The 18,965-nt window shown below is 40.1% G+C and overlaps 1 protein-coding gene across 8 annotated transcripts in view; it reads left to right on the top strand.

Moving 5' to 3' along the window:
* The first annotated feature begins 16,191 nt into the window (after positions 1–16,191).
* NUMB (NUMB endocytic adaptor protein) overlaps positions 16,192–18,965 on the top strand; it is a 78,131-nt gene continuing 75,357 nt past the window's right edge. For 4 of the 8 annotated variants that reach the window (XM_087951645.1, XM_087951642.1, XM_087951644.1 and 1 more), the window contains exon 1: positions 16,477–16,610. The gene's annotated coding sequence lies outside the window, so the exon portion shown is untranslated. Of the gene's footprint in view, positions 16,279–16,349; positions 16,611–18,965 lie in introns of those variants that run through there. The other 4 variants (XM_087951643.1, XM_026671077.2, XM_026671079.2 and 1 more) reach the window with 3 other exon arrangements.

The following is an 18,965-nucleotide window of genomic DNA, read 5'->3' as shown; positions in this document are numbered from 1 at the left end:
CTGTCCTTGGCAGCGTACCTGTGTGCTCTGGCAGCCATTCTCGCATTGCAGGAGTTAATCTGCCCAGGCAGAACTATTTTCTACTTCCTTGTAGCACTCTCCTTATCAAATAGTCTCTCTTCTCTCAGAGAAGAGCATCATTACTCATCATTACATCATTATAAACTTCAACCAGACACCAAGGGAATTAAATTTAGCAGGACCGTGTTGCAGTGCTGAAATTCTACGTAGCTCTTATGACATACCCAGCAGTAAGAAACAAGCTGAATGTTCTCTTTTTGTGGATACTAGCTTCAGCTTGCTAACAGGAAAAGAAAATATAAAACAAGTTTTAATCTAGGTTCAGGACACTGTGGTAACTTGGTACTATTCCCTAATGAGATCCTTGTCTAGGGGAAGGGTTTTTCCTCACGGCTGAATTGAAGTACTTTACACCCATCCTTGAGTCAGCAAGAAATCTTATCAGTATGTACTTTTGCTACCTCTTTTATAAAACCATTGGTTGTCTCTATCCATTTTTAAAAATCATTGCCAGTCATCTGACTTTCTCCCATGGTAATGGGTTACATGCAGTGATAGGATTCAGCTGGTTTGGACCGGTTTGGCAGAACCACAACCTAATTTTTTGTTGAGTTTTGTTGAACTGTTAGGCGAGTTCTGGAAAAATCTGTGTTTTCCGGAACACATTTGGTTTTCGTTCAACTTCCTACCAAGTGGGGGGGGGGGACGGACTTCCCAAAAGTTGGGAGCAGGGCAGGGCCTGCGCATTAGGTGGCAGCCTAAGGCCAAAGAACTGGCAGAGCACCAGAAAGTCGGGGAGGGTGCTGAAGCGAGTGAGTACCCTACTTACAGCGCCCATGCCGGCTGACCCTTCCCAGCCAGAGCTGGAATGCTGCCATGTTTAAGTGCCAGTAGATGCTGGCCTTCCCTCCAGCGGGCCTGGGCAACTTCTGGACAGAGACAGGCCTGTTTCAGTACCTGGCACACAGATGCTCTTGCATCCCCCAAGCATTTCTTTGCTAACCTGATTTCCAGCTTCGTCATGTTTCTCACTGTTGTGTGCAGGGAAACAAAAGTTTGTGGGACTAAAAAAGAAAGTTCAATCAATCAATTCTAACCTCGTGGAAAAAAAAAGATCTCACAAAGTTGGAATTGATTGAACTTTTTTTTTTTTAGGCTCACAAACGTTTGTTTCCCTGCACAGGACGGCAAGAAACACAATGGAGAAATGCAATGGAGCTGGAAATCAGTTAGCAAAGAAATGCTTGGGGGAAGCAAGGGCATCTGGGTGGTGGTGGGTGGGGCAAGCTCCACGGTGCAGCGCTGTGCTGCAATGAAGAAATGGAAAATGGAGTGGCTGGCGCAAGGAAAGGAAGAGGACCAAGGAGAAGAAAGAGGGAAAGTGGCCTCCTCCTTCCCTCATACTGGCTTCTCCGTTTCCCATTTCTCCATTGCAGCGTAGCACCCGGGATCCACTTTGACAATGGGAGTGTTTAGGGGATGGTCAATCCGGCTTGCCCAGAGTCAGGTTGACTGTCATGGGAGGATCGTCCCACATTTGCGGCAGAGCTGGAGGACGGGGATGGGCCACGCCTCCCATGACGGCTACCCTGACCCTGGGTGAACTGGTTGTTAAATTATTTGAATCCCACCACTGGTTACATGGCTCGTGACAGCCATTGGACGGTGTGAGAGAAAACACTACTTTAACACCAGCACAGCTACCCATGGCTTAAGAGTGATTCATGGTGATGAAATGAAGGTTCATGAGGCCTTGAAAAGATGTTGCCAGGTTATATTTACTTCAAATGGGTGGTAGCCCAAAGACTTCATCTGAAAAATATGGACTTCTACTTTGTTAACCATTGAGGTGTTCCTATATGTGAAGGTAATTGTCATAAAGTTAGGGAGTCTTTTCCTTTTATTTTCAGGGAATTCAGCTATCAGGGAAAATGTTTCTCGGCCTTGATCTAGCTAGGAGATCTCCAGACGATGAAACACTTCAAAATATGCTGGAGCAAGAAGATAAGTCTTTAATAATTCACAAACACTGTTTGCTACCTGATCCATCCCATAGCATGTCCTAAGGCACACCTGCCTCCTTTCAAACATTTATTTAAAAAATAATCATTGGGACCACATTCTATGATGGCATAGTTTAGGGTAAAGAATTCAATGTCATTTTCACAGACAATAATTTAAATAAATCTACATTTTTATTACTAACATTTTATTACTAATCTAATTGATAAAAATACGGAGTTTATGTTTTCATGAACATTATTTCCTGATGCCTGTTACAAAACAAACACCCACAAACAAAATTAAAAACTATAATAACTATAATAAAAAACATTCATCTCAGCAATTCTTGTCAAAGCTGAATTCCAGAAATTCCCAGTTGTGGCTAATTCAATTAAGAACATACAGAAGAAGAATGTCAGTTAAGATACAGATGGTATCTACCCAACTATCTAAGCCAAGTTGTGGCTTGTTGCAGTTCAGAATGCTGTGTATCTCCAACCTGAGGTGATATGAAAATCATAGTTTATACATCAGTATAAACACAAAGACTGTGATTTATTTAGTAAACCAGGATTAAATGATTGCTTAGTGTGTTTTGTACATACACTAGATGGCTCAGAGAAACAGAAGACAATTTCAGCAATCAAGATTAGTCCAAGACATTTCTAATCTTTCCTATCCTTGGCAATAAAAATATAACAAAACGTTAAGTATTTGCTGTTCTCTTATTATATCAGCAGTTATGCTGTTTTGTGTTAGGACTCAACCTATTATTCAAACCCCCTTTTACTGCCAATATCTCTGTATTTGTATGCTTCCACAATATAAGAGTCAAAAGGTTTCATCCTTGTCTGAACTGGGACCTATTCAGACATTTTTAATTCCAGAAGAGTAGTTTCAGGAATTTGTTGTATTTGTATTTCCATACTGGGCCTTAATAATGAAAAACTTTAACTATTTTTGGGAGCAGAATTTTTACACCCATTCAAGAGTATCTCTATTCCAAAGATATCAAAATAACTTTCTCTTCTATGATTCCTAATGACTACCAGATATCCAGCCCCGCATTTTAGTTTTTCTCTCATTAGCATTTGTCACTGTGGTCTTCTTGGCACTTTGGAAACTTGGAAACTTTTTTTTGTAGCTAATGTATATAGATTCCAGGGCAGCTACAATCACATATCACACTAATGTTGTTTGGTTGGTTTGACTGAGGCTTAAGTATTAAGCCACATTGTATTTTGTAAGCCTCTTTGTAGGTCAACATTTGGTATAAATTAGGCCACTATGGTTCTTCAATAAACCAGAACTTAAACTAACCAAGCCCAGTTATAGACTGCCTAAAATCTCCCAAAGTGATACAGAGATGGATTCCCATCTTTTCTTAGACTACAACAAGAAGTTATACACTCCTTTAAAATGAAAGGTTGATTATGCAATTGCCTTGCTTTAAGGGTTAAATAGGATTTCAGATGCTGTTTTAATCTTTGTAATCTTCACTTCCCTCTATCACTACTACCATTTTTTAAAAAAATCATAATGTTTAAATTAAGGAGGGCAGATGGGATCTTGTACATCTTTCTTGGCAAGGTTAAGAGCAGTGACTCTGAAGGTAACCATGATGAAGAGGTGCAGATTGGGGAATCAATTATGTCCTGCAAACAATTAGAGAGGAGTTAAAACATACTTTATGGCGTTCCAAAATTGAGGTAGATAATATATTACATCACCTCTCTGGTACCTTCATTGTGGCTGCCAGAACCACCTCTGACCCAAATTGATGGCATAGTTCATAATTTTGAGGTAGGAAGCAGCAGAAAATTACAGTGCAATTATGACTTTCCATAGTTTAAAGACAGAGGAATTCCATACAAATTGTGAGGAAAAAGCCAGCTTTGTTAAATTTATGTCATTTTCCCACCTGTGACCGTCAGACTCGTAAAAGATGTTAAGTGCAACTTTCCCAACATGCACTCCCTTACCTTTAAGCACTATTGAAAAGTTATACTAGATGTGTATTTATAGAGATTACATTGAAATGCAACTGGGCTGACATTGGATTTAATTTACAATAAATGTTAGGAAGTCTGGAAGAAATTGAATCTTGTTACAAAATCTTCAAGAATTAAAATACCTTCTTGATTAAAAAAACAACTTTCTACGAGCTACTTATGAAGAAATTCTGCTTAAAAACCCAAGTGCTTACACAGAACTTTGGCAGAAGAATGGTGATTACCGTGTAAATATTCAAACCATGAACAACCAGACTCAAATTATTTTGTTTTGAACATATGCAAACACCTGACACTCTGGGGAAGGCCAGAATGCTGGGAAACAGAAGGAAAAAGGAGAGGATGACCAACAAATAAGATGGATTGACACTGTTACAGTGGTTATGACTGCAACATTGGAAGACCTGAAAAACCAATGTAGGGATAGATTCTCATGGAGAAAATCTAAATGGTCACTAAGAGTTGATAACAATCAATAGCATATAATCAATCAACTAACTAATCAATCAAATATTTAATTAAAGTTGAAAATAATGTTATTTGGGTCTTATTAGCCTCTAAGACACATTTTATTTATTTATTTGATTTGCCAATTGTTTACAAGACAATAAGTATAAATGTATACATAGTTGTGAATACATGAAATGGTTACATATAAGAAAAATAAAGAATAAGAGAAACAATGGGACAGGGACGGTAGGCACGTTGGTGCGCTTATGCACGCCCCTACAGACCTCTTAGGAAAGGGGTGAGGTCAATAGTAGACAGTCTAAGGTTAAAGTTTTTGGGGTTTGGGGAAGAAACTACAGAGTCGGGTAGAGTATTCCAGACATTGACCACTCTATTGCTGAAGTCGTATTTCCTGCAATCAAGTTTGGTGCGGTTTACTTTGAGTTTGTATCTATTGTGTGCTCTTGTGTTGTTATGGTTGAAGCTGAAGTATTCATTGACAGGTAGGACATTGCAATGTATGATTTTGTATACCATGCTTAAGTCAGACCGAAGACGGCGTAATTCAAGGTTTTCTAGTTCTAGAATTTCAAGTCTGGTGGCATAAGGTATTCTACAGCGAGTAGAGGAGTGGAGAACTCTTCTTGTGAAATATTTCTGGACTTTCTCAATTGTGCTAATATCAGATACGTAGTGTGGATTCCAGACTGATGAACTGTATTCGAGTATTGGTCTAGCAAATGTTTTGTATGCTCTGGTTAGTAGTGTGATATTACCAGAGAAAAAGCTACGTAGGATTAGGTTAACAACTCTTAATGCCTTTTTGGCTATGTAGTTGCAGTGTGCTCTAGCACTTAGATCATTAGAGGTGAGTATTCCAAGGTCCTTTACAGAGCTTGGGTCATCAACAAGATCTTGACTATTCAGCTTGTATTTTATTTTCTGATTCTTTTTGCCAATATGTAAGACAGAGCATTTATTTGTTGAGATTTGAAGTTGCCATTTGTTTGACCATTCGGATACATAGTCAAGATCTTTTGTAGGGTAGCAGTATTGTCTGTGGTATTGAACAGCTTTACATCATCAGCGAAGAGAACGCAATTGCTCTTAATATGATCACAGAGGTCGTTTATGTAGAGTATGAAGAGAGTTGGTCCTAGAACACTGCCTTGGGGAACACCACTATTGACAGGTACTGGATTTGATAGGACGCTCCCGATTTTGACCATTTGTTGTCTGTTTGACAGGAATGCTTCTATCCAGTTATTCAGTTGTCCAGAGATACCATAGGATTTTATTTTTAGGAGTAGTTTGTCGTGTACCACTGAATCAAAGGCTTTACAGAAGTCTATGTAGATTGCGTCTATTGTTTTGCCCTGGTCGGGTTGTGTCGTCCATATGTTTTTGCAGTGTAAGAGTTGTAGATTACAGGATAGTTTTTCCTGAAACCAAATTGTTTATTGGAGAGTAGGTTATTTGTCTCTAAGTGAAGGATGATGGATTGGTTAATAATTGATTCCATGACTTTACAGGTGACGCAGCATAAGGAGATTGGCCTGTAGTTTTCAACTAGGCTTGGGTCTCCCTTTTTGAAGATGGGGATGACTGTGGCTTGTGACCATAGGTTAGGCAAGGAGCTGGTTCTGAAAGATTTTTCAAAGATTATGCTTAGAGGTTTGGCTATGGCAGTGGATAGCTTTCTTAAGAAGTAGGCACATATTCCATCCGGTCCAATAGATAGAGATGGTTTTAGGTTGCGTATTGCTTTTTCAACATTGTCTTCTGTGAAATCGATATGTATTAGATCATTGTTGTTATCTGTGGTACGGCTAGGAAATATTGGGCATGATCCATTGCTGTTTACAAATACTGAGCCGAAGAATGTGTTAAAGATGTTGGCTTTAATGGTGTCGTCGTTGCAGTCTTTACCATCAGGTCCTATCAAGGGAGGGATGGACCTTGAGTCTTTTAGTTTGTTGTTTACAAAATTGTAAAAAGCGCGGTGGAATTGGTGCTTAGAAGGTTTTCCTCTTGTTTAATGTGATAATTGGTGCATTCGGTCTTTATCTGGTGGCATAGATTTTTGTATCGGTTTTTGAAATTGGCAACGTGACCAGATTTGTTTTTCCGCCAGAGTGATCTCTTTTTGGATTGAAGTTTCCTTATTGATATGGGTAATCTGCTTTTTTGTTTTGTTTTGGGAGTTGTTGTTGGTACATATAGTTTGATGACTCTTTTGACTTCAAGTAAAAATATGTTATAATGGTCTTCAACGGTATTGCATCCAGTGAATAGAGATTGCCAATCAAGGGATGAGAGATCGTTGTCTATAAGATCATAGTTGCCTTTTTGAAGTTACAATAGGGGATTACATCATTGTGGTGATTTTTGTGTGGATGTATGTTGAGACAAAAGTCGATCATATTGTGGTCACTACTGGAAAAGGGTTCTTTAGATTGTATTCCGTAGATTAGGTTCAAACTGTTGCAGAAGATGAGATCGAGGCAGTTGTTTAGTCTAGTGTTGTTGGTTACTAGTTGTTCCAGTCCCAGATTTGTAATAGCATTGTAGAAGGTTGTGTGTATGATTTCAGTTGTACAATCATTTAGGGTCCAGTTAATAGAAGGAAATAATTTTTCAAACAAGAGATACATTATGTTTTAGAAACTAGTTTATATTTTTGGTGTACTTTTTAGTTCCCCATCTCAAAAGGAGAAGTTGAACTATCGTAACACAATGAAAACTTATTTTAAAACTTGTGCCTCTTCAGGTTAATTCATAATCTATATTTTATATCTTATAAAACACACTTATAAAACACACTTATATCTTATAAGCACACAATGAGCCCAGAACTAAGAGGAAGATTACAATATTTTCCATACATACTTCACTACATAATACTATATTACTTATTGTAGAACAAAGGATGAACTGTTCTTAAGGAGAAATACGTTATAATGTCACATTTGAACATTTGAACATTAATTAAAAGCAAAACTCTTCTACAGAGGATAAAACAGATAATCAGTAAAGGTGAAAATTTACTATTAAAATGGCAGCTGAAACAGCCTCAAACATAAAAAAGCAGAAAAATAAAATCTCAAAATGAAAATGACTGAGTGGACTTCCCCATAGTATTTTTGAGCACTAGTTTCAGAACAGAAAAACACTTGTTATTAATGTGGCCAAATCTTACTATATAATGCCCTTTGTTCGAAAGGCATTTTGTTTGAAGAGCTGTCCAGCCAAAGTCCACCTTAAAGATAAAAGTTAGAAGTAGGATGAACAGAAGCCATGAAGCTGTTCAGCAATACCTGGTCAAGAAAATGAACAGGCAAAAAGTTTCACCTGATCATAATTTTCTTAACCATGAGGTGAGGCATTATATCTCTACTTGAAGTGTCAATTATTTTTAAATATATACATTAGCATACATACATGTACGTATGTATGCTAATTATATATTTAAAAATAATTGATGTATATTATAAGGTTGAAAATAAAGATAATAACTTTATTTTTTATTCATTTTCATTTCTTGGAGTGATTCTTAAGGGTCTATTGACTGCCATGATTCAAATAACAAAAGAATCCATTAAAAAAAAAACCCTTCAAATGAACAAGATACTCTTTCAGGTGATTAGAGTTTCAGGTGATTTAGAGCTCTGCTTTGCTGGCTGGGAAATTCTGTGAGTTGAAGTCCTCCAGGCTTAAAGTTGCTAAGGTTGGAGACCCCTGCTCTAAAAGCAAGAACCTACTCAAAGGGAGAGCCAGTGTGTTCATGAAGGAAAGCAGCAAGCAAGCTGCAATTCTATCAGAAATTGCTTGTATTTGGGTTATTTTTGTCAGCAAAATATGGAGAGGAATTTTGCTTTTGAAATCCTTCAGGTACTTTCAAAACCTATCTCAGAAAGTTTTTCTTTTCTGACTAGCATAGGAGAAAAGTTGACTAGAAAGTCCCTTTGCATTGTTCTTATACAGTAGTTCCTTCACTAAAACGAATAAAACTTCCATTGATACCTTTGCTTCTTTCTCTTCGTTTTCTTGTATGTTGTTAATAACTACATGTATGCACATATAGGACAGGCATTCCTGCTTGTTTAGAGCTGACCCGATGTAATCCTGATTTATCACTTCTTTTAAGCCTTGTTTTCCCCCACTTTATTAGCAGCTTGGGTTTATCTTGTCACTTTTGCTGAGCTGCCAAAAGCAACAGCCTATTATGGGAGAACATTTCCAAGCATGTTCTTGTACATTTCCAAAAAAGAAGGCTTTGACAAACCTCTCCATTCAGCTCAGTGGCATCCAAGTAGATCAACATAGTAAAGGCACTGGACAGAACTGTAAAATCTGTGCCCCATTGTGATTACTATGACATCCATGGCTACATAGCAAGACTAAGTGCTTGTTCAAAAGACTGTTTCTCAAGAGCTTTCTGCTACCCTTCACCCTCCCTTCCTCTTAACACTCTGAATGCACTAGTTCACTTAATGAAGCATCTCTTATCTAAGACTTTGGCTTACCTCCAATGGTAGCTCATGTTCCCTCTCTCTCCAGGATTCTCCCATTCTGTTTCTTTGTGATCCTTAATCCTAATTATCTTGCACACAGAGTTCCACAGAAAAAAATGAGCTTCATCTAAATTTGGCTAGTCTAACTCAAATAGCTTAATAACAAAAGTACATTACAAAAAAAAATATTAGTCACTATGAGATAAAGATAAAGACATGTGGAAAAGTCTCAGTTGTTTTCTTGCTAAGAAATGTAAAGCTATGATAACATCCACATTTATAATTAAACGGACAATACATATATACATACACACCCATGTGCAAGAGTGCATGAACTGTCTAACCATGGCCCATTTTATTTGTGGCATACTTCATGTCTTCTTTTTCTTCTTCCTTTGGAAGAATTACATTTATTAAGGCTCACTTGATATTCACAAAACATGACATCTAAGGATTGTTCAGTTGGTAATAATGAGGAAAAAAACAAACTGCCTGTGATTTCTCAACAGCCAATGACTAAAACACAAAGCTTTAGACTTCAAGACTCCAAGTGTCTTACTTTTAAAGGGAGAGCTAGTGATGTGAAGGAAAGTAATGACAAAATGAACAAGGAAAAAAACTGAAAAATCACTGCACTAAGAAATGCAGAGATGGTGTACACAGTTAAACTGCTTGCTAGCACTTATCCTATATTGAGAGCAAAGTTCATGACAACAGAATGTACGAAGTAATTTTATTGCCAGAAGAAAAGGTCCAGTGGGATGTTTCTGTGCCTCTAATAACTTCATTATACAGAAAGAAAGTCAATGGATATAATTTCTCTACTCATTATATAGAATAGAATAGAATAGAATAGAATAGAATAGAATAGAATAGAATAGAATAGAATAGAATAGAATTCTTTATTGACCAAGTGTGATTGGACACACAAGGAATTTGTCTTGATGCAAATGCTCTCAGTATACATAAAAGAAAAGACACATTCATCAAGATTCAAGAATCATAAGGTACAACACTTAATGACAGTCATAGGGTACAATCAACAATCAAATCATACCAGGAAACAGTCAATATAAATTGTAAGGATACAAGCAACAAAGTTATAGTCATACAGTCACAAGTGGGAGGGGATGGGTGATAAGGAGTGATTAATAGTAATAGTGCAGACTTGTAAATAGTTGGACAGTGTTGAGGGAATTATTTGTTTAGCAGAGTGATGGCTTTTGGGAAAAAACTGTTCTTGTTTCTAGTTGTTCTGACGTACAGTGCTCTATAGTGTCATTTTGAGGGTAGGAGTTGAAACAGTTTATTTCCAAGATGTGAGGGGTCACAGCCCCCTTTTTGACTCGTGCAATATACAGGTCCTCGATTGAAGGTAGGTTGGTAGTAATTGTTTTTTCTGCAGTCCTAATTATCCTCTGAAGTCTGTGTCTGTCCTGTTGGGTTGCAGAACCAAACCAGACAGTTACAGAGGTGCAGAGGATAGACTCAATAATGATCTCTTCTTCCAATATACTTTGATCTCTAAAGAATATGGGCTACTTGTCCATACTGGGATGCTTTATAAGGAGATGGAGCAGCAGCCCACCTTGTTCAGCACTGTGTTCTTATAGCAGCTCCCAAGGCAGAAAGCATTTTCAGACTCTTGCCAGTTCAACTGGACATACAAGGAATGTCACGAGGTTTCAGGAGTATATATTCATTCAAAGCTATCAACAATACCTAGTAGAAATTATTTATGAGTAGGCAGTATTTAGGTTTCTTATTAACACAAACTGACTAGATTATTGCAGTATAAAAAAACAGTCTTTTAAAAAGCATACTGAAATAAACAAAATCAAATAAGTTGACAACAATGTAAATAGGAAAAATGAAAACATAAAGACAGGAACAGCCTATCAGGGATCTTAAGAAGGGCAAGCGAAGCAGAGAGGAGATCTTAGTTTATAGGCAAGTACAGAGAAGTGGAAACCCTTCAGAAATACTATGCTTAAGAATTTTGAAGACTCAAGTGATTGAAAATGAATTAATTTGGAAGCCAATAATGCAAAATGAAGGTGATCCTATATTGCTCAGTTCCAGTTCACAATGTCACAGGTAATATTTGCAGTTCTCAAATATCTTCAGAGGGAAACTTCAAACGATAGTTTGATATGGAAATCAGAAGAATATGATCTCTGAAGCCAGAAAAGTTCTGCTTTCCCCCTCATGGTGCCCTTTCAGATAACTTTTTGCTCCTAATTCCCATGATTCCTAGGCAGTATGTTTGTGCAGATTGGGAAATCTGGGAATTATAATCCTAGCCCACCGGAGAACATCAAATGGGAAGGGATGAGTTAGACTCACAGCAGATGCATGAGTCTAAATCAGTACAAGACTTTCATATTACACAGTTAAATTTATATGTACTGGAGGACTGGAAGTGCAGGAAAACTAGTAGCACCAAAGAACTCCCACTTAGAGGCATTATTTCCTTGCTACCATCATTATGATCAAGCACTGTACATTCAAAAGTGAATGCTCACTTAAACTACCTCATTCAAATGAATACAAATGAGCGGGTAGGGTAAGTAGGTCTTATGCCATAGAGGTTTTATGGGGAATAATCCACACACCGAATCGCATTTGAGAATGGTCAGAAAAGTGACACCTGAACCCACAGGAATACATGGGATGATCCCTAGTTTTTTTGGCCTATAAAGGAAAGGAGGGAGGGATATATTGTATATACTTTCTGACTTGGAAGATTCCGTTAATATAACTTTAGGTACATTTAAAGGTAGTACTTCTGGGATTGCTTCTTGTCTGGAACTGGTGCTAGCTGACCCCAAACTGACCAGCCACCTCCCCAAACGTCCTCAGGTAGACACTGAACAGGATAGGAGAGAATGTCACACTTGGGGCAGCCTACACATTAGGAGTTTCAGGTTCAACCTCTCTCTCCAAATAACACTGATTGGAATCAGCCATGGAGAAAGGAGGAGAACACTATAAAACTTACTACTGCCTGTAGCCAATCCAAAAGAATGACTGATGATTTTGAAAGTCATTATGGTAGCAACCTAACTCAACTTCACCATAGGTCTGTGATGGCAAACTATGGCAAGCGTGCTACAGGTGGCATACAGAGCCATTTGTTCAGGCACGTGAGCCCCAGCCAAACTTACCTGCACTGCACATGCGCACACCTCCCAGCTAATTTTCAGCCAGTTTGAGGCCATTTTCGCTCTCCTGGAGGCTCGAGGGAAGCCTCTGCAGCCTCAGGAGGCTGAAAAACAGACATTCTGGAAATACCGGAAGTGCTGAAATGGGCCCATTTTCAGCCTCCTGAGGCTCCAGAGGCTTCCCTCGAGCCTCCAGGAGTGCGAAAATGGCCTCCCCTGGGCTTCAGAGGCCCTCCAGGGGCTGAAAATGGGCACTGCCAGTATTTCCTCAAACGGGCCGAAAATCAGCTGGGAGGTGCGTGCATGCACAGTGCAGGTAAGGGAGCAGGGGGGGTGGGGCACATTGCATTGTGGGTGCCAGCACATGCATGCACACACTATCGCATGCGTGCACGCTTTCGGCACACCACAATGAAAAGGTTCGCCATCACTGCCATAGGTCATTGACCAATGTCATTTCAACCAAAGCCATTTCAACACTGTGTTTAGACTTAAACCTGATTGAAAAGGGTCCAGATAATGAATTTTCTAAATAACTGCGGTAATTCAGTAATTTCCTCTTGTAACTGCAATATCTATCTTCTTAACAACATTTGTTAAAAAATGAAGGTTGGACCCTGGATGAAAAGATTCCAGGATAGTTAGGTCCTATGATGGCTTCTTGGATAAGGGGCATACTATTACCTCCTTCAAGGGTGGTGGAAAAACTTCCTTTCTCAAAGAGGCCAGCAGCTACCCAGTTGCATGCCAAACAAGTCAGAAGGGACAAGAATGTAATAAAGAAGTGGCTGAGTTAATAATGCAAAGGATCCTGTCCACTTCCTCAGGAATTACAGGGTTAAATTCTCCCAGACTTCTAACCAAACACGACTGCACCTCCATGGGTCTAAGTCTACATGGAGGGAAGTAAGCAGTGGGGTGCCACAAGGTTCTGTCTTAGGCCCAGTACTCTTCAATATCTTCATTAACAACTTAGATGAGGGAATAGAACTTACCAAATTTGCAGATGATACTAAGTTGGCAGGAATAGCTAACACCCAAGAAGACAGTCTCAAGGTCCAGATGGATCTTGACAGACTAGAACACTGGGCCATATCTAACAAAATGAAACTCAATGTAGAGAAAAGTAAAGTCCTACACTTAGGCAAGAAAAACCAAAAGTACACATACAAACTGGGTGAAACCAGGCTCAACAGCAGTAACTGTGAGAGGGATCTTGGAGTCTTAGTGGACAACCAGCTAAATATGAGCCACCAGTGTGCAGCAGCAGCCAAAAAAGCTAATGCAATCCTAAATTGTATTAACAGAGGGATACAATCAAGATAAAGGGAAGTACTAATACCACTCTATAAAGCCTTAGTAAGACCACACCTAGAGTACTGCATCCAGTTTAGTTCACCACATTATAAAAAAGATGTTGAGACTCTAGAAAAAGTACAGAGAAGACCAACCAGGATGATTAGGGGACTGGAGGCTAAAACATACAACGAATGGTTGCAGGAACTGGGCTTGGCTAGTCTAGTAAAGAGAAGGACCGGGTCGACATGATAGCGGTCTTCCAATATTTGAGGGGCTGCCACAGGGAGGAAGGGAGGAACTATTTTCTAAAGCGCCTGTGGGCCAGACAGGATGGAAACTGAACAGGGAGAGATTTAACCTGGAAATAAGGAGAAACTTTCTGACAGTGAGAACAATCAACCAATGGAACAGCTTGCCCTCAGAAGTTGTGGGAGCGCCATCACTTGAGACTTTCAAAAAGAGATTGGACTGCCATTTGTCAGAAATAGTGTAGGGTCTCCCGCTTGAGCGGGGGGTTGGACTAGATGACCTACAAGGCCTCTCCCAACTCTGATTATCTGTTATCTGTTATTATCTTATACAAATGACTCCGTTACTTGCCCCCCTACATTACATTTATTTCAGAACAGATGTTAACACAAGTACACCATGATTTCCAGTTACAGTGGAGAAAAGCAAGGAAATCAGTTAAAGAAGTTGCATTTATTAATGGAATATAAATTTGAGGTGTGTTTTTATTAACAATTTGGAGAACTTTCCCGTTACTATTTCTATCAAAAACTATATATGGGAAGATTTTACTCATCTTGTAATATCTTATTTTTTAAGAGGTTGGACTAGATCAGAGGTCCCCAACCACCGGTCCACGGACCGGTACCGGTCCGCGGAACAAGTCCTACCGGGCCGCTGGTTGCTGGGCGCCGCCATCTTTTTTTGATGAAAAAGTGCTTCCGGTGAGCTTTTCCGGGTAGAAAGCTCACTGGAAGCACTTTTTCATCAAAAAAAGATGGCGGCGCCCAGCTGATGCCGGTACCGGACCGCGGCGCCCAGCTGATGCCGGTACCGGGCCGCGGCATAAAAAAGGTTGGGGATCACTGGACTAGATGACCTACAAGGTCCCTTCCAACTCTGATTATCTGTTAAATCTGTTAAATTACCATGATTGGACCACCCCAGTTGGAATCCAACTCTACAAGAAGACTGAGTTACTTGTAAAAAACAAGCCTAAACCTAGACTGCTTTCCATTTTTAGTATTTGAAAGATATTATATTTAAAACTTTAGTGGTGAAAACTATATGTGTCTTTTTGCCCTTTTCTTTGTTTACCTTATTAATTGCTCTTTCTACATTAATTTTCCCTATTTTTTAAAGGATAGAACATTGGTTTTAACACATTTTTACCCTATAATATGTATTTTTACCCTATAATGTATATCTTGGAAAGCAAAGATTTACATTGCATTCAGACACTCTAACGTGCACAAAAATGATACACTGTATGATAAAATCATTTTCCACATTTGAGCTTAAGTCTTATTAAGCATTGCACGCCAAGAATTTTTCAACAAATAGTGCTGAAACTGGTTACAATTAGTTACAATATCAGAAGTGATTGTTACCTTTAGGCAACTGTAAATCTAATGAAAGTATAATCTTTTCACCACATTCTTCTGTCAGTCCTCCAGAGGGATTTCCAAAGTAAGTGGGAAATAAGCACCATTATCATTATGTGAACAAAAACAATGCATAGAAAATGTAGCCATAGCCCCTTCTAAAATATAAAAGCTCTGGAATTCTGGTCTTTTTGGTCATAGTTTTAAATACATGTTTGATGTAGACATATAGAAAATTCTATGTAATTTTTAACGCTAAAGTTTATGGGTCCATAGAAGAAGCATTGTAGTTTAATTTAAATAAACAGAATTAGGGGAACATTGATAAAGCAATGACGATAAATAAGCATTAAAAAGCAGAATCTTTTTTTTACAGCACCAAGCAAATTTGCAAAACCTAATTATCAAAATGGGGGGGAGGGGGGAGAGAGACACCCAAATTACAAACATGGTGAATACATAATTCTCCACCTTTCTTTTTTTTGAATTTTAATAAATTAAATCTAATTGCCTGATCTTTTAAACACATTGTCATTTCCACCAATATAAAGCATCTGCTAATAAAATAGAAGAGTGACATTAATTTTACAGGGACGGGGAGGTGTCGCTCAAACTCCAGCCATCAGAGAAAACATGTAAGATGATGACTCCTGTAGGTTTATATGAATGGAGCAGCAGATTAGAGGAAGAGAGTTCGATAAGGTTTCAAGGACCACTTTTAAGAAAAATACAAGGAGAAGGAGCAGGGATTTTTCTTTCCTACGAAGGCAGCTCTTTCTGCCTACTAATACCGAAGTGTCAAGTGGCGGCTAGAAATGCTTTTGGATGCGTTGTTTTCGTCTCCAACGCGTGGTTTGGTGCTTATGGATAAATAGGGATTTCTCCTTTCCTTCCTGGGTAAGTAGGGAGGAGGGAGGAAAGGAATACTAAGAGCAGGTACTCAAACGCCACTCCACCGACCACTTCCCTCCGTACTGTGCAACCAAACAACCAGAGCGAGGCACTTATAGTGGTTCCGGAATTGGGAGGCGGAGATATCACCCATGATGGCACCTTCTCTGACCTATTGTAGCCGCCACTTCCAATAGCCTGGACCAATAAAACAAAGGTGTAGGCGAAGAAGTGGGGGCAGCAAAAGCACAGTGGAAACCCAAATGCTTAGGAAACGAAAAGGTGGAGCGAGGTTTTGACAGGCATTAAGGTTCGCCAATTATTTTGAGCAATTCTTGCCGGAGTCAGCGAATGCGTCGGGAAGCTCGAACTGGGGGTAGCGGGGGAAAAGAAGAGAGTAGTTGAGGAGGTGGGAGCTGTTGTTAGGGAGAGGGAGACAGCGCGGCTTGGCGGCTTAGCAGAAGCTGAAGGGAGGAGGAGGAGGCGGCGGCGGCGGCGGAGGTAGCAGGTGAGACTGAGCGGGCCGGCCCGGGAAACTGGCTGGGTGGGGCTCGGCGGAGGGAAGGGGCTTCCGAAGACCCGGCGCGAGGTCTGTCCGCTCAGCGGAGAGAGCGGGAGACCCTGCGCCGAAAGGCCCGAAAGGTGCGGGGTGTGGAGCCGCGGGGGTGGGCTCGGGTTTGGGCTTTTTGCCCCCGAAGTGAATCTCCGGGAGGGAAGGAGAGCGAGAGCCCGGCGGGCGGGCAGGAAAAGAGGAAGGGGCGAGCGAGGAATGTCTCCGGGCGGGGTGGGGTGAGGAGCCGGGAGGAGGAGGCGGGGGCGAGGCGAGCGGCAAAGGTCCCCTTGAGCCAGGCTGGAGCGCCGGAGGGACTGCGGGGTGGGTGCCGGAGGCTGGGGACGCAGAGGCTTTTCTCCGCCGCCGGAGGAAGGGTTAAGGGTTAAGCGGCGGGTTGGTTCCTGGGCGAGGCGGTGGCAGAGCAGTCCGGGGAAGCGGGCGGCGAGGCGTCCTGGGCGAGGAAGGGGAAGGGAAGGGAATGGGCGCGGGAAGCCGGAGAGGGCGAGGGGAGAGCGCCGCAGCATCCTTCGGAGCCGGGCGGCGAGGCCGACCTCGGGGCCAGGAGTGGCCACCCCTCGGGGGCTTGTGGGGGAGCGCCCGTGGCTGCCTTGCCTTCTCGGCTTAGGCCTCAGCTTGGGCTGGTTGGGTTTCGGGAGGAATGCTGCCGGTCGGCTTCCTCTCAGGGCCGCGCTGTATTTCTTGTTTGTGGGGATCCTTTTGCTGAACCCTCACTTCGCAGGCCAAAGGAGGCGCTGGGACCGGAGGCCAGGAAGGAAAGCGCTGATAAGCTAATTGCCCCTCATTTCTTGTTCTTACTCCTCCTGGGTTTCCTGAGAAACAGATTTGGTGTGTTGTGGGGTCAAGTCAGTGAGGTTAAGCTTTGAAACGTCTGTGAAACAGGTGTTGATTTCAGCCCTGGGATCACTCTAGCCTTTAAGGAGGAAAAATACAAAAATCCATGAAAAAAAACCCTACAAAAATAACGCAAGCTCACTAATAGGTACTAGATTTTATGTGTGATGTTGCCCATTTTCTCACAGAGTGGCAATAACAAATCTTTGTCACTGTGGTTAGCTACAAGAATAGAAAAAGTGAAAGTTTTTTTTTTCCTCAAAGGGATTGAATGAATTTGCATTTTAATATTTTGGAGAGTGCTCACTTTGTGAAAATCCATTGTTTCCTTCTCTTACAGCTGTTTTCATCCAGACCTCCTTAATCCAAAAGATTTATGTAACCTGTACATTAATATATTACAAAGTTGTAAAAAAAAGTAGAATATGTTTTGCTTTGTGTGTGGATTGTCATGCCTTCTTGACCTCCTCTCCTCCTTGCTTCTCCATTCAGTTTTTCAGTGTAGTGCTTTTGCAGTGATTTGCTGCCTTGTTTCAGTGTGTTGGAAAATATCTTAAACATTTTGAAGTTCCCACACTGTGCATATCTAGTCTTGAGCACAGGAGAGGAAGCAGTGTTTATACAGTTGTACAACAGTGGCATTTGTTTGTAATTCCTATCTGCCACAAAAGATAATGAAGAAGCATAATTTTGCCTCCTCTTAATTCTTGTCAAAAGCCTAACAAAACCTATCATGATATCTGCTATTTTATGCCTGACACAGAAAAACAACAATGATAGTTATCTTTTTCCACTGGATTATTGAACTCTTATTCTTTCATTTGGCCAGACCTTAAGGAAACACTGAATGACATCATGATCAACAAATTATAAACATAAAATTGTTCATTTCAGTTTGTAATGTTTGTTTCTTACTAAGATTTCTATGTACATGTGGAGGAAGAGTTAAACCATTGTTCTAAGATACAGTATGCAAAAAAAAGTCTACAGTAAAGTTTTAATGTAGGGTGATGAACCTTTTTACACTAAAAGAGCTGTTTTCAATCAAATATTTATTATACTCTTTGGTGAAAAGTACACAGTGATAAGGAAAATAAATCTTACTGTGAGGCCTTGCATCTTCCTATATGTTTATGTACTGAATTAACTCAACCTTAGATGATCTATGTTATGCTCAAACATTGATGTCTGGAACAATGCTTGTGCCAAAAGCCAAGCACACCATTAAATAAGATTTTAAATTAAGTTTGAAATATTATAAAGCAACATACACCACTTAATACATTTAAGTATTTGAGAGCTGTTAGATGATGTAGCTTATTTCACAGTCCTGTGTTTCATTTAAACTAAAGAAACATGCTTGAAGAAACTAAACATTTCGCTAAATTGCTGGTACATATATCAATATGTCAAAAGTGTTGTGTCTAAAGTTTTACATGGAATTGCTCAACTTTGTACTTAGGAACTCTAAGATTGGAAGTACTGAAAATATTTTAATTAAATCCAGAGCTACTTGGAAAATGTTTTTGGCTCTAGATTAGTTTAGAATAGGCGATTGCCAATTCCGGACTAGTAAAAGTATTTCTGAGCAA

Source organism: Notechis scutatus, chromosome 1 (assembly GCF_049901735.1).
Source record: "Notechis scutatus isolate UNSWTSFEM ecotype Mainland chromosome 1, rNotScu1.2, whole genome shotgun sequence".
NCBI classification, from domain to species: Eukaryota; Metazoa; Chordata; class Lepidosauria; order Squamata; family Elapidae; genus Notechis; species Notechis scutatus.
The sequence above is the reverse complement of the archived record's forward strand: the minus strand, read 5'-3'. Positions and strand labels throughout refer to the sequence as shown.